The following is a 17,957-nucleotide window of genomic DNA, read 5'->3' as shown; positions in this document are numbered from 1 at the left end:
AAGAACCCATAACATAATAGAGTGGAAAACAAGGTTTTTAATGTATAAGATAACCCCGATTATGGGAGAAGGTTGAAACATTTCATACTAAGGAAACAGAAAGTCGAGTAAAGAAAGGAGACCCGAGACGGTACTCCTATACGGCAATTTAAGGACCTGTCTAGACAGAACTTAGACTATTATCCCCAACCACCACCTTGAGGAAACAATGCGGTAGGAAATTCTTTCAGGACCTTTAAGTCTCTAAGCTCTCAGAGTTCCAAGGAACAGGTTGACCTAGTCGAGGCAAGAGCCTGGCTAAAGGAAATAGAGGAATCATTTGAGATTCTGAATGATTGACGAATCACAAAAGACTGTTTTTGTCACTTACCCTCCTAAGAGAGAGACCACCCGCTGGTGAAAGGCCAAGGAAGGCACAAAGCAAGAGATTATAATAAACTGATTTAAGTTCAGTAAATTGTTTTCGGGAAAGTAATTCCCAAAGATAAGGAGATAGTGTAAAAGCTTTGGAGCTAGAACACAAGCGGATGAGTATGATGAATTATGAATCTAAGTTGTAAAAGTTGTCAAGATTCGTTCTGAGGACACGAATCCAGAATGAAGGGATGTTTGAAATCAATACTTATGTTGTGTTGGTTCATGAAATAAGGATAAGAGAAAGGAAAATAAAAAGAAACTGAAGTGGAAAGGAATATAAAGGCAATAGAGTTTGAGGTATGATAAGGGAGTTGGGTATGAGGAAACCCTAAAGACTCGTATCAATAGAAATAGAAAAGTATGCATTCGTTAGGATGAGGCTGATTCACCATGAGTTAAAATTGATGGTTGAGGGCATAAGAGATACATATATTTTATCCCCTGTAAGTTGGGAGGATTCGAGGAAACCTTGAGATAATTCGAAGGATAAATAATGAGACGCGGATAGACTGAGGAGACAAGAAAGTAAGAAATTAAGAAAATTGGATGAAGGAAGTGACCTTCAAGAAGGTGAAGTGTAAGACCAGTGGCATGATACCCAGAAAGAGAGATGCCAGGTATGAAAAATATCCCAACCTTGAGATGACTGTTGAGATAAACAACAAAAGTAAATAAGGAATTATTAAGAAGAAGTTCGCGTTGAACACGACCAATATCTTCCAGAACATCCTTGTTATCATTACCAAATTAGGCAAGAAAAGCGGATAACCGTTGTTATCTTTTGGAGGCCATATTGATTGACCTCATTTTGAATACAGATGTTATTGTGAAAATTAGGCATATACTATCGAGGTGAGAATGATTGAATAAGACACGCTTATCAGGGATATATGATTTGATTTATCCATGGAAGGATGCATGTACATTTTTAAAGGTGGAATTAAGGATAGAACATCGGTAACTTAAAACGAATCCTAGGGGAATACATAAAGGTTGGCATTTCACCCTTAATAGGGACATCATGAGTTTTGACAGTATGAATTGGAAAGGATTAAGGTAATAACAACCTTTAAGGATCAGTGGAGAAATTTTTCAGAAGTATGAAGATAATGATTCTGGTATTAATAGATGGTATCTTGATATGCCCTGTATCTAGGGAATTCATGAGGAACGATTCAAGGATAACCTTAGAGGTTTTACAAGGAGAAAGGTAATATTCAAAATTCTCAAGAATAGAAATGTTGATAAAGGAAATATGATGTAATTATAATGATGCCAAGTGGGGCACGTGTTAAACCACGAGAAGGTATGGATCGAACCAGTAATGGTCGAAATTGTTCAGGGCAATTAGGACTTAAGATAAAAGATGTTCTAATTATGATTGAGAGTCAGTCATGACAATGATTAACCTCTAAAGACCGAGGCAATAACTTATGGAAAAAATGGTGATATTTTTTTTTCACTCATCAGATTTTAAGGAAAACATCTTCACATAAGCTGTGATTGAAATAAGGTAGAAAATTTATTTGGAGGTGGTTAAAATGACATTGATTGTAAGGAAATTTTACTATCAGGAAAGTCCAAAGAGGTGGCCGACACTTTAATGGTAAGAGGATAATTATAGGCGCTTGTGCCAAAGGAATACAGTGATGATGGTTAAAGCTATGAAGGTTGTATTATGGTTTGGAAGATTGACATTCCTTCTGATGACTGTGCAATACCCAACCGTAATAGTAGTTGGTAAAGGTTTAATTCGTGTAATCGCCATGAGCGGGCTATCTATCTTAGAAGGTCCTATCTTGAGAATAATCCAGGACCATGTTTCAAAAAGGACTAGACGAACCCTTGAGTTAAGTCTTCTATTTAAGGTATATGATTAAGAATGGTATTAACCTGCTATCGTTGCTTTGATTGAAACTCTTCTACAATTTTATCTGTTTCGTGTCATGTATGTACATCAGGATCTAGAGTGTTCTTCATGAATCATGAATGGTAATTATGTTACCTCCTTAGGAGAATTCTATACGACACGTATGGACTCCGTATGGTTAGATATTAAGATTTCATGGAAAATGAATGACGACAGTAGGTTAGTGGTGGACCATAGTAATGCAGCAATGATTCTGCGAGTAATGAGCTGATTACAACCGTGAGAGTTGTATTGGAATGGATGTTGAGATTGAGTACCACTAATCGGGTCGTGGTAGTGTATAAGTTATCATTGAATAGACTAATTAAGTAGATTATTTACCATTGAATATTTATTCCTCCTTATCAATAGAGGGTCGTATGACTATACGAGGAAGGTTGCGGTGCAAGCATAGAATTCTAGTAACGATGATGTCTAGAATGAGATCCCAGATTTGATTTCGATGTCGAGGGAGTTTCAAAGGTGATTGTGTATAAGCTCGAGCAAGAGCATGGGTCCATAGAATGATGGATGGAATAGTAAATATTTAAGCATGTGAAATGCGATGCTATTATACTTGAGGTGGATTTATATACATATATGTTTCGTTCTCCTATGACAAACCTCTATAGTTCAGAGGTAAATTCCAAGCCAGATATTTTGTGGCAGCATAATTTATATATATATATAATTCTCTTCAATTCCTTCTTTTCTCTTCTTTTCATTTCATATAAATTGAGAAGAACAACCCTTCCAGAAGGGGAGGTATTGCCGAAAGACTATCTATCTGTGTGATAGAAGCCGAGTAGGATACCATCTATTGTTTAATTGCTTGTCAAGTACTAAAGATTGGCCACCTTCTGTACTAACTATGCAATGTAACAAGTGTTCATGATCATAGTGATCTCTCAATAAGTTCTTTTACTTCAATTTGATTGATCAAGCTTCCAAAGATAGAAGCAGCTGAAAAAGGAGTAGTAAAGTTATGGTGGTATTCGGAATGGAAACACGTTCGTGATACTAAGGTTGACGTATTTATTAAAAGGTTATAGAACGCTAACGAGCAAAAGTATAACCAGTATAATATTAGGAACGGAAGGTAGTAGTGATTATGAACTGGAAAAGAATGGGTATTGAGAAGCAAAAGCTCTAATGCTAAAAGCTATTATGAGAGTCTGTGCAATAGACCTGAAAGAGTTTGGAATGATCACTTAACGCGGATTGAGTTTTCTCACGATAATAGATCGTATGTCAGGTATCGAGATGTCGTCTTATGAGATCTTTGAGGGAAGAAAATGTCGATCTCCCTTATGTTAGGATGAAGTTGTAGAGCGCAAGATGCTCGGACCAGCAGTGGTCCAAAGGACCAAGGATATGATAGATCTAATCAGAGGACGGCTGGTAGTAGCCCAAGATGGACATGATAAATATGTTAATTTGACAGGAAAGGACAAGGAATAGGAAGTAGGGGACCTAGTGTTGTTATAGGTATTCCCTTGGAAAAGATGGATGAGGGTCGGAAAGAAAGGAAAGTTTAAGTCCACAAATTGTTGGACCCTTGGATATATTAAGACGTATTGGGGAGTTAGTATATGAGCTAGCCCTACCCCCGAACCTGTAGCAAGTTCATAACGTGTTCCACGTATCAATGTTAAGGAAGTGTAATTCGGATGCCAGATAAATAAGGGCATATGAGCGCATAGACATGCAACCCGACGTAACCTATATGGAGCAACCAGGAAGGGTTATAGAGTGAAAAGGAACAAGTGCTTAGGAGAAAGGTTATCAAACTAGGCAGAGTTTGGTGGTAAGACCACAATGTGGGAAAATTTACTCGAGAGTTAGAAAGTGCAATGCTAAGAGAGTATCCCTATTCATTTTTATCTGATTCCGGGACGGAATCCTTTTAAGGAGGGGAGACTGTAATAACCCCAATTTTTGGAAATTTTTGAAACCCTTATGAATAGTGATTTTGCAGATTATGCTGAATAAGAAAACCTTTCATGCCACACTATGTAGGGGTTCTGTTATTGATCTTCTGGGATATTATTATTACTCTATGTGGTATATAAGTGTATGTAAAGATCGTCAGAATCCAATTCCGAACACTTCGATTTTTCCCGGAAATTCACTAGATACGGAAAGAATTGAGTATAAGGTAACAGGATAAAAAGGATTTAAATTAAAGGATTATAAGAGAGGATCATAAAAGGAATATAATGTATTGAGAAAGGTTAAGGAAACCCAAGTAATAAGATCCCGGGTATGATCCCTCAAACGATAAACGAAAACGAAAGTTAAGCGAACCGTATAACAAATCGGCGGTCATTAGGCAAACAATTAGAAGCTAATCAAAGGGATTAGTGGGGATGATGTCATCAAACCAATAGGAAGAGGACAAAGGAGGGAGGGTGACATCACTTGATGATGTAAGCATGACATGGGGGGGGAGGAAGTGTGGTTGAATGATAACCACACAAAATCAAGGTTAATTAGGTAATTAACCTAAAACAAATCAAAATTCAACCAACCAAGCCAAACATTTCATTTTTCACCAAACAAAACACAAAACCCTCCATTTTCTTCATGAAACCCTCGAACCCTTTTCTTAAAAAATGAAGATCCAAGCTCCACCACTTACTATTTGGCAAGGTATTTATATAAGCTTCCCCATGGATAGTTATATACTTCCTATAAGTTTAAGCTTCTAATTCCAAGCCAATCTTTTTTTATAAATCAAGGAAGAAGATGGTGAATAGTACTACTTGAAATTAATTTTTGTGTTCTTGATTTCTTTGAAAGATCAAGCTTGTAGGAGGTTAGATTAAGGCTTCCATGGGCATTCCAAGGATCTTTCATGGATTAAAAGCTTCAAGGAAGGTATAACTCTTCATGATCTTAGTCTTAAGCTTTGTTGTTTAGATTTCCTAATGTTTAGATGATGGGTTAGTGTAATGGGTGTGTAATCATGTTTAAAGCTTGTTATGAGTAGTTTAGTTGGTGAGAGGCATGATTATGGTGTGTTTAGAGATTGGTTGATTTTGTGATATTTTTGGAGTTGGAAATCTTGGTTATTAGTCAATGAACTTAAGTAAACTCTTAGTTCATAATTGAGAAATAAGTATGAATTGGTAATATTGATTTGTTGGGGCTGTTGTAGTATGGTATGGATGGATTTTTGATTGGGTTGTGAATTGGGATTGATTGGTGGTTGAATTGGTTAAGTAAAAGTTTGGGAAATCGCGTAAACATAGCCGTCGTAATGCCTGATTTACCGTAGACTGTTTTGTTCTTAACATCAGAACCCTTGAACTCACTGTTAGGTTTTTACCATTGCCATGTTTAGATAGTTCATGTTACGAGCTTCGTTTTGATATGTGGTTCGTTTGATTCCGATGTACGGTTTAGGAGAAACGGCCGTTTTAAGTAACAATGTTTCGCGAACGAATCATTACCCCTCTCCTTACTTTGAAACCTTGGTTAAGGACCTTAAATGACTAATTGGGGTAATAAACAATTATGTAAAGTGGATTAGGCAGTTGGTAAGATACTCGCGAAAGAATCGCCTTAAAACCCTTAGTGGTTAAATTATTAAAAATGGTGGAGCCGAGGGTACTCAAGCGACTTAAGTAAATTGTTAAGCGCGAAAGCGAACGTTAGGACTCTAAATGGTTAAAGTCTAGTTTCTTAACCGACCGGGGTTTAATTCCGACTTATGTTGTTGTTCATAGGTTATCGGACCCACTCTAAGCTTAAGCCTATCCGGAAGCCTATCCGGGAGCACTCAGGCAAGTTTTCTATCCGTTATACTGTTGTTGTGATGTATACACTTGTATATGCATTATCTTGTGATAAATGCATAATGGTTATTTAGCAAATTCTTGCAATATATTGTAGCATGTAATATGGTATATATGCATGCCTGTTTCGTATTCTTGCCATATATATCTGTTGATTCAGTTGATAATACCTTTGCTAGAGAATAGCGGTAAATTGCATATACCCTTAGTATAGGGACCCAAAGGTGAAACCATTTTCTAAAACCGGGAGTCGAGGATCCCGAGTAGATTTTATATATATATATATATATATATATATTTATATATATATGGTTATAGTTTTCAAAACTATTAATCGAATAAGGTTTATTCGATAGCTTTATATTATTTAATGAATATTATTTCGAATATTCATTCGAGGGATTATGACTCGGCTTATTTATTTATTGAATATTATTTGAATATTCATTTGATGATCTATGACTCTGATTATTTGCTGAGATATATTCTTGATTTTATTAAAGAATAAGGTGTCGATAATCAAACTTATCTTGATGATTCAAATAAAGATAGTACTTTCGTATAAGTATATCTTTGGTTATTTAATACTCATTTCAAGTATAAGTTTTACAACATCTACTTCAATTATTTTTATAAAGATTATTGTTTATGGGAATATTATTTAAATAATAATATTCAGATATTTTCTAATATATTGGGACTGATTTATTTTGTTAAATCAGCATCACTCCAAACATTCTTAAAAATATTTTGCGAGTCTTCAAAATGATTTTTAAAAGTTAGAGCGGATCCCAAAACTCATTTTTATATTTAAGATCCTCCTTTCGAAGGGGATTTAAATACTCGCTCAAAACCTGAGGGATCCGGCTCTGTGGTGTGTTTTATATTCGCAACAAGGTTGTTGTCTTGATAAAAGAGTTTTGATTACTTACCCAACACTCGGGAAGTAAAATTCTTGGAACAAGTTAATCAATTAACAGGCATCGCCTGGGAAATATCGGTGAGTTTTCCTTTCCAACTAGATACGACTTCTTGGTGGAGCCATATCAACAAGTTTTTACTTGGGGAAAGGGGGGACGAGCTTTACGTTTCAGAGTCATGGATTTCATCTAAACTAGGAGTGGCGTAAGTGGTCGAGTGGCGCCGGCCCAGCCTTATTATATTGGCCCATAATGGCCTGGAAGTTCCGCTAAGACAGTCCATTCCTTAGGAGTCCAGTGTTCGGTTGACAAGTAAATCCGACAGGTTCTCCTCTACATGTAGAAAATGGTGGGGTTGTACTACTACGACTGATCATCGTAAGTGGTCTTCCTGGCGCGGCAAACTCCCGTAATGAGTTCATCATCCAATTGGATATTTCTGCAACACTACCCAGAGCACTTCGATAGAAAGGCTACGGTTGGGCGATTGTTGAGTGTTGGCAGGGTCAAGTTTTCAAAATGATGTTTGCATCAAATGAAGTATATCATAACTTCATTTTATTTTGATGATATTTTAAAGATTGAATCTATTCAAGTATTATCTTGTAGTCTCATCTATGTGATGAACTTTTGAACTAATTATAACTTGAACGGTGGTAGTTCAAGTAGTATTTGGAAAAGATATAAGTATATTGGAGTATCTTGTAACTTCATCTTTTAAACTTATATCTAGTAAATGATTATTTTATGCATGTCAAAGATTTTCAGAAAAACGTTGAGACAAGGTTAGATATATGAGGTCACCTTGCAACGATAGTTTTATACAGTTATAAACTGGAACTCTGTGTATATTATGCATGGAAGAGGACTTCCAAGATTTTGAAAAGTATATATGTATATATATTGAATATATTGCGACTTCATCGCATTAAGATATCAAACTTGGTTCATTTCTTTTGACCAAGACTTTCATGAGTACTATGAGAAGGCTCATATACTGTAAATCATTGTACATATTATTTTGGTGGGCTTGCTGCTCACCCTTGCTTTCTTCTTTCATCACACAACAACAGATAGAAAAGATGAACAGGACCAAGCTCCCAATTCGCGAGCGGATAGGAAACGTTCCGCAGTTTCCTATAGGCGTTGATGTCGCTGTAGCTGAGGTAGGAACTACCAATAGGCTAGGCTTCAACTTTTGATTTACCAAATTTATGTATATTTATGAATTGTAATAATGGCAAAGAAATGTAAATTTATTCAGAAACCCTTTTAAGGTGTATTGGCATATAATTGTGGAATAAAACGACTTGTGATTATTTTTTTTTGGATATTCATCTCTGAGACTATAACTTGTGGTGTGTGTGTTTATTGTGGGGTCACAGTACAGAGTAGTTGATTATTTATTAAGATTGGGTGTTATTAAGGGAAATGGAACTCGTGACAACCTGGATCCCCGACCCCGGATTTGGGGGTGTTACAAACAAGATAGTGTTGTCTAGGTTGTGGATTGAAGCTCGCCGGAAAAACCCCGGCGGCCAGATTTTGGAGATACGGGCGGCGGGTTGAACAGTTCTTCACGACCCGTTTGATTGACCCTTCTTGATCCGCTTTTGATCCTGTTTTTCCCTAATTCCAGATCCAACTTCTGTTTCTGATTTATTTTTTTTAAAAATAATTTTAATATCTATTGTATTTACAAAAAATCATAATTAATTTTGGAAAATTATTTCTAAAATTCAGAAAATTGTTTTTAATTATAAAAAAAATAAATGTAATTTATTTTAATTAATTTTAATTAGCATTTAATTATTTTAATTAATTTATTAATTTAATATTACTTGATTAATTAATTTAATTAATTATTAATTGATTTAATAATTAGATTTAATTATTTATTTTTTATTTAAAAATTCTGAAAAATAGTTTCGAGCTTTAACAGATTATTTTAAATTATTTTCAAGGCTCGATGATTATTATAAAATTATTTTAAAGTCAGATTCGGGTGTTCACAGCCTATTATTTAATTATTAAATGATTCGGAGTCCCATTTTAATTCCGCAAAATGTTCAAAATTTTGTAATAAATACTTGGAAAATCATTTTTACCCCGAATCTTCTTTGAAAAATTATTTTGATCGAATATCCTATATGTTATGTGCTACGTGCTATCTGATTTATGTGTTTTAGTCGTAACTTTCAATCCGTAAATCGGATTTGGGTCAAACGAAGGGTAGATAAAAACTTATGACGTCTATGTGACGATTAGAATAATATAATTTTGAATATTGATAGATACTTGTGATGCCTAGCAGAGTAAACGAGGCATAGAAAAGAAAGCCAGTGATCAGTAAATAGAACTGAAGCGTAGAAAGAGAAGGCGAGTGATTGATATATAGAAGCAAGGCATAGAAAGAGAAGGAAAGTGATGGAAAAGTAAAACTGTTATATGGGTACAAGTAAAGTTGGAAATCATCGGTGATAAGGCAAGTACTTCGGATCCTTCTTTAAATTATATTGCAAATATTTTCAAACTTTCTTATAACATGTTGCTAGTATTCAAAATAAATCATGTTTTATATTGCAAGTGCTTTAAACTATTCAACCTTGGACCCTGATTCTTATTGATCTTGAGCCATAAGCCTTATTCTTCATAAACCATTGATTGTTGGATTCTCAGATACGAGCCAGACACATACGATACTACTCCACAAATCCATATCTACCACATACCGATTTCTAATATTGAATTGCTTGACATACCAACCTTTACTCCTTGTTTAACAGAAGAACAATCCTTGTAACCCTTGAACCCTTGGTCTTCTACTTTCTGATTCTTTCCTTGATTGAAAGCCAATCTTTTTGAAATCCTTTTTATACTTTCATGGTGTGGTGAATCACCCTATGCTTCAAGATAAATGTTGTTTAAGATTCAGCTTATTGAATTACATTGGTTATCATATTAAATTATTTTAAAATTGGATGGTTTTATAAATGTGGACCAGATTCGTGGTCGGACCAGATTCATGGTCATAATAGGCCAATTCGTGCCTTGGGTCCAGTATATAGAGCAAAGATGGGAGCCTTTCTCGAGGTTAGTGCGTGACTGATAAGCAGCCTAACGTTGGTTTTTAAAATGAAAAGTGAATATCCAATTTTAATCATTGCTTATTCAGAAACTTGATTCCTTTGAATCATTTCAATTGGTTATTGTTTAACCTCAGTTATTGCTATTATGACTTGCTAAGATAGTTAGCTCACTCTTGCAAATCTTTTTATGTTTTCAACAGTTGAAGAGGAAATTGTCGGTAACGAGGATTCCAAGTCCAGTGTGCGAGCTAGGATTTCAGGTTAAGTTGGATCGAGCTAGCAGGAGCTTTAAATGGTAGATGAGTTATGCAAGATTGTAAGAATGATAGTATTATCAGTTGTAAGTTGAACTAGTTGGGATTTGGTACGATGTAATAAAAGATAAGGTTGTGGCTTATTTTCATACTTTAAGCTGTTGCGATCCGTGGTTGTGTAAAGAAGGGTCAATGCATATAATATTATATATAAAGGTTTATATATATTGGGTGTGTGTGTTGTGAACCCCAAACTTCTGACCCGAGTTTGGAGGGCGTTACATTTTTGGCACCAGAGCCACATATTTCAATTCACTGAAACAAGCCTAGATTGTCGGGAATGGATAAAGGGTTAGGATTAGGAAATAGAAAGATAGAATGTCGAGAGGTTGAATACGACCAAATAGTAGGTTTTAGTGCGATCCGTGATGAGATTCGAGATCCTTATCTAGCGATGCGATTTTCAGATGGCGGCGATGAAAGATTCTTTTATCCCTGGATCGTCTGATCATTCGGAGCCTTTAGTCGGAAGACTATCATCTGATTCACACCCTGCTCTTCCACCGGTGTTAGCCATGTCACATCCTGTTGCGGTGGTTGTACCTTTTCACGTTATTATGTCATCCCCTGATGCGAGACTACCAATTCGAGAATCCCCCACATACTAATTCTGGTTCTACCATATATTTAGCTGTGAGCGCATCTTTTCTGTCTCCCCTACACCTTGTTCATACACCTTGTTCTATACCATCAGTTTAAAACCATCTTATGAAATAATAGTACCTATGAGGATGGATTCGAGAGCTACAGCATATGGTGAGTACACGAGATATTAAGAAGGGTTGGAAGAAACCTAAAGAGAGGATTCGTACATTTCGGAGAATAGCTACTACCAGGTTATATGGAGCTACTAGTAAGTATGCCACCTATGATTATCTTTTGGAGTGAGAAAGATGGATTTTAAAGAAGTTTGAAAAGATTGGAAATAGAGAATTTTCTTGGAAGTAGATGATGATATTATGACCAAACATGATGAGTATAGTAGTAATGTGGTGTGATATTAGTCAACCTTATTTTATAAAATAGATTTGTTAGACCTATTTATACTTAGTAATCGTAAGAGATAATGATGGAAGTGTTACCGGTATGAAAGGCTAGAAGTGAAGTTATGAGTAAGATAATATGCAACGATAACTGAAGTTTTTGGTCGATCAATGAAGGCAACATGGACCCAATAAGGGGTAGAAGGTATATGGAAATGAATGGGCTCTTACATGATTGTTTTCCTAATTAAATTTCTTTGTGATAGTTGAGAAGGACGACAACCAACTCATATAGTAATGACGACCAGGTGTATGATTTTAAAATTTTTTAAATAATTTTTAAAAGAGATTTTTTTAATTAATTTTTTCTAAAATTCCTTGGAACAAAACAAGTTTTAAAAACGTTGTTGTCAAACTACTACTTGAGTTTCTTGTTTGTTATAAGATTCAGATTATCCAGAAAAATACTTGTTCTAGAAGTTAGTATGGTTCGTTTAGAAGGCCAAGTGGACCCGCTATTACGGAAAAGATTTGATTGTTCCTAGCAAAAGAATGTAAATATTGTTTGATAAGTTTAATGACAGAACCAATGTCCGGGGAAACTGTTCATCCAATTTCTGAGACGATTAGAGTTCAAAGAAAACGTTGATTTACAAGAAATCGATTATGAGCAAAGAAAATCGAGAAATTCTCCAGACTTTTCTAAAAGAAGAATGTTATTAGCAAAGGAGTTGATATGTGGAATGATTAGTAGTGTAAACGAAAATTGAAGTTATGATTGCAAATCTTGTAAGAGTGCAACTAGAATCGAATTATAAAAATATTGAACAGGGAAGCGCGACGCTAAAGAAACAAGACCTAATAAATGGGAAATTATTATATTGATCGATTTAAGAAAGCATTTCAGAGAACTTTCTAAAGTTAATACATGACTCGGAATGGGATCTATTGATCAGACAAGCGTTGAAGCTGTAAACAGATGAAATGTGGATGGCGACCAATGATACCATTCTTTCCAATAATCCTATATATATTCTTCTGAATCTCGAGTAAAGTCTGAACTTCTTTCATAATCAGCTCTATAAGGTGATAAGGAAATTGTTGAATCCCTTTCAAATCATTCCGCATTCAAATTATTTCTTTTTGATTGAGACAAAGTGTTATGGTGTGACGCTTTATCGGAATAACAAAGAGTCTGGTGGGACGCCACCAAATCATGTGCTGTATGCCATATAGTATGAAAGATTAGACATCTTGAGTACAAATATGGTTGTCTCACTCATATCCAAATCATCATTTATTCTTTCCACCTCAATTATGATTTTTTTGATTCATGGATCCTTCTGATTATTTCCTTGTACTGTTATCCCTTAGAAAAAGTTTCCGATCACAATCATATACACAAATTCCTTCTTGTGTAAGGTTTATCCTTTGAATGTTTTAAAAAGGAAGTGAAATGAACCCGTGTAGCAGATGGAGTTATATGATGAGTATGGATAATTGTAAGCTAATAAATGGTGGACATATACGTGCAAAGAAGAATCATTATGCCAATAATATGGTTATCATGATGACATCAAACCAGAAGCGGAAATCTGTATACATGATACGTTGTAAATATGAGATTTTGGCGTGAATTGAAGTAGTTAGGGAACTGTATGAGGTAAATTAACTAGAGGAATAAGAAGGTAAAGCTGCGTATATCGGATAAGGCAAATGATTGTTTGGACAACGGAAGAGAATGAAGAAATTCTTAATAACAAACAGATACTCGATTAATACGTTGTGAAGATGAAGCCTACCTCAATCATGTGGGAGATATTTGTCATGAAGATTCAAGATCGAAGAAATGCTAGTTACGAATAAACTTTGAGTGTATTTATCAAGGAATGGTTGGGTTTTCCCACTCAAATAAGTGAGTTATGGTAAATTGGATGCTTATAAATGGGTCAGCAAAGAAGGTTCAGTATGGAAAGACATAAGGGGAGATGAAGGTATGGTAGTTTGACTGTAGAAATTTTTAAGATGCGATGCTTTAAAACCAAATAAATTATTTCACAAGATTATAATAGTGTTGGTTAAGACCACGTGCTGGTTATTAGAAGTTAAACAAGTTAACTAATAAGAACAAGTGTATATTTCCAAAGATGGATAAATTGTTAATTAAAGAGCTTGAATTGAAACACGAACTAGAAGGATTCTAGAATAATTTATAGTTGTACTCAGTAGTGATATTCTGTTATAATTAGAAGATATGAGAAAAAGTATGGTATAATAAGAATTGTTCGTTATAATCTTAAGTTGAACTAAAGATATGAGTTATACTGGTTAGTATTATGTATGGTGGTGAAATGGTAAGTTTAGAAGGCGGAAGTTGATTGGTCTACTTCTGGGTTGATTGTTGGTTGTGTGATTGATTGTTGGTGTCGGCTTGAGTCCGACTGGTAGTCAATAATATAAAGGAGATGCTGCCCAAATTTTCGGAAAATACCCTACTCTTAAAAATAGAAAGTATACTTCCGTGTGTTATTGATATTTATGTTGATGCTCCAAACAATTGTGATCTCGGCTCCTGAAAAAAGTGGTTACAGCCAATCCGTCTATATATAATTGGTCTTTAATTTCATTTAGCTAGTCATCACTTGGTGTAATTGATCAATTAAGTGAGTTAACTGTTTAATTTTACCAATTAATGGTCAGTTAGATGGAAATCAATTCCAATTATATTAATTCAAAGTTTGACGTGACTTCCAAATGCAAAATCAAAGCAATGAGGAATTTGGAGAAGGTAAGGACACCAATAGAATTCAGAAATTGCTGCAAGTGTGTGAAGCTTTACTTGGATGAATGTGCCCTTTTTAATGGACAAGAGAAATAAAAAGTTATTTGTATACACAAGTAAGAAAAAAGTTTTCAAGAACTAAAGATTGAAGATAGAGCAAAGAGAAGGAAGGAAGGAAAGGAATAAGGGAGGTGGAATAAAGAAGAGATTAATAATCACACCGATATGGATTTTATTAGACAATCAAAGAGATTTTATCATCTGCAATAAAGTTTTATTAAAGGACGTCTTGTTCTAAATCATTTTCATAATCATACGATAAGTGATTTATCCAATTTTTCTGTTTGAGATAAAATGTGAGATACAGTTTTAATTCAGTTTCTGAGTGATGTTTATACCTAGGTTGTTGTTAAATATCAAAAGTGGAATTAATATAGATGATTGATGTTTACTTCAGTGTGAGATGTTGTGAGCATCAAAGTTCGTATTGATATCTAATTTGATATGACATCAAAATGAGTATTAATGTCAAGAGTTCGGTTTTGAATGAGCTATAAACATGAAGAACGAAAATAGGAAAGAAAGTGGAATCAAAAGGGTGATAAAGAAAGTTTATAAGATGCCAGGAAATAGGTAAGATATGGGTAATATGAAAGATAGAAGTAAGGTGATAAATTTAAAAAACATTTGTAAATGAGATAGGGAATGCATCCCAAGAGTACGATCAAGTACCAAGGGCTAAAAGAAAATATCTAGTGACCAGACGTGAAGAGAAAATGGGGTGAAACATGTAAGTAAATGTTATACATACCCAAGTATTTGGAAGGAGCATCAAAGGCTAGATGGATTATTATAACCATTGTCTTTCAAAAATAAAGATAGATATATTTCGCTAAGAGATGTCGTAGTGAAATCACCTGGAAACCAAAGGTGAGGAAAGCGTAAATTAAATTATTATTGATAGGTTATCCAAACCCAGTCTTGCTCTTTTATTAGTAAGCATTTTTTCCAATAAGTGGGTTAGTTGCTACCTGAAGAAGTGGTGGTACATCATCAGATTCAGAAATTGATTGTAAATGATCAATACTGTGTGATTTGAGATTTGACAGGAGTATTCAGAATATGATGAATTATGTCAAACTAGAATAGTATATACCACTCCTATATGAATGGGGCATTAAGTAAGACAAAACCAAAAGATAGGAATTCAGTTAAACCTCGATAGCTCAATCGATTCAAGCTCCTCCGAGAATATAATACAAGACCTAGATGGCAAAGAAGACTTTCTGATAGTGTGGCACAAAGAAAGAATAAACATTATATGTGACTAGAAGTCAAGGGAAGCATTGCAGTCAGTTTCATATGAGAACTTCTTGGAACCAAAATAAATGATGATATGGGTTAAAATATACCGGTGATGCCTCCAGGATAGTGTATTTCCTTCAAAGTAATAAGAGATTTTTGCTCAATAAATATACTCGATTGTGATTCAAAGAAAATAAGATATGGTGATAAGTTTGTGCGTCAATCATATCCAGTCAAGATTTTCTAGTTGATTCTTAATTCTAAAGTAATATTGAGAACATCAGAAATCGAATACGACATGGTTTCAGTATATCATTCGCAGATGGATGAGAAGATTAAGAGAACGATTAAGGAGCCTCGAATGCGATTGGAAGCGATTATAAACTAGGTTAATTGAATAAAGAAACATGTAGGAATGAGGTTCAATAACCAGTAATTATTGAAAACGTTCATGAGCACGAATTATTAGAATTAGAAAGAAAAGAGAATTAATAGGCATTATGCTTATCCTTTTGAAATAGTAAAATAAGCAAGATAAGTGTAAGTGAGTTAGCTTCACTGCCACACGTTTAGCAGATTCATAAGGCATTTATATGTGTATATTCAGGAAAAGTAATTTAGCTCCATTGAATATAAAATGGAGACTTGAGTTGAGTTATATAAGCAATAGATAGAATAGATGTCAGCAAGAGGCTGTTAAGTAATGAGTGATGCTGTGAGTAAAAGTTTATGAAAAGTTATAAGGGTGAGGGATCAACCCGAGAAAATGAAAGTGAGATACTTGAATGTATCATTATCTGATCCTTAGAGTGATTCTGAGGACAAAATCCTTTTAAGGGGGAAGGATGTAATATCCAGGATATAGCGTGTAATTATTTTTATCAATAAATGATTATTAAATGATTATCATGTGATTATTATGTGATTATTATGTGATTTTTTGTGAATTATTGGATGATTGGTGTGGATATGTGGATGCTTAAATGTGGTAAAGTATAAGGATGTTAATTTTATTATGTTCAGAATAAAATACAGATAATTAAGGTATTTTCTGATAATTTTTGAAGTGTTATATGATTTTATATTGATTTATGAATTTATTAATTATTTTCTGAATAATTACAAAATTATTTTATAAAGCTGGGAATCATCCAACTTAAACCGTTTTTGCGTTCTTACAACCCGAAACTCTTCCGAAAACTCCTTCCCTACCTAATCTGGTAATTCCAGACATTTTCCGTGTTTTGACTTTTTCGATCCGGATTACGGTTTGACCCGTGCGTGGCCCGGCGCAAGATTTTCGATACGATAATCATTTCGATAAAGCAACAAAACCCGTATTCTTAAAAGACGGGCTAATATTACATTATTTTCATATAAAGTGTTTTATAAGAAGCCCGGTTTGGATAATTATCCAATACGGGTATCAAATCGGATCATTTTCGCAGTTACATAGCGGCTAAGTAACTAATTTATCGATCCAACACGATTTAATATTCCATAAATATATAGCCCTTTTATTATTTCATTTTATTCGTATAATCATAATCAGTCAGTAAAATCCTGAAAAATACAGAGAAAACATCGAATTAATACCGCGTTCTTGAAAATCAATCGCACAAACGGAGACGTTATCGATCTTCGATTCGGGCGTGCCATATATCAAATCGAAACTCTCGAAAAGTACTTTCATAATCAATCATCCATTTTTATACAGGAATTAAGGTATTTTTCTTATTTATTTATTTTAATTTGAATTATTTAAAGATTAAATTATGAAAATTTGTTCTTGATGTTGTTGATATGATTTGATGATTCCATCGTGTAGATAATACTTTTCTGGTCAATTTGGTATATTATATGTCAAAAATAGAGTTCAATAACATGTACAAAAGTGTGTTTGATTCTGGAAAACTGAAATTAGGGTTTGATTGTTTGAATGTTCTAAATCGAATTTAGGATTTTTAATTTCATGAATTCTGGGCTTGATTGAATGACATCAGTGTATAGATCGTTCAAAAATAAGTCAGTTTATGTAATTAGTTTCTCTGTTGGATGCCGAAATCGACCCACCGAAAATGCTCGAAGCTTCGCCGGCGTTAATGGCGATTTCACGGGCATCTCAGTTCAAGCGTGATTTACTTCTGTTTTTGCCGTAATTGGATTGTTGTTGAGTTGTTAAGCGAAGCCCAGTCAACCAGGAACAGGATAGTGTTGTATGGGTTGAAGATTGAAGCTCGCCGGAAAAACCCTGTCGGCCAGATTCTGGAGATACGGGCGGCGGGTCGAACAGTTCTTCACGACCCGTTTGATTGACCCGTCTTGACCCGCGTTTGATCCTGTTTTCCCCTAATTCCAGATCTAACTTCTGTTTCTGATTTATTTTATTTAAAAATCATTTTAAAATTCTATTGTATTTACAAAAATTTATAATTAAT

This window comes from Apium graveolens, chromosome 11 (assembly GCF_009905375.1).
Source record: "Apium graveolens cultivar Ventura chromosome 11, ASM990537v1, whole genome shotgun sequence".
Classification (NCBI taxonomy): domain Eukaryota; kingdom Viridiplantae; phylum Streptophyta; class Magnoliopsida; order Apiales; family Apiaceae; genus Apium; species Apium graveolens.
This window is presented reverse-complemented; position numbering follows the sequence as displayed.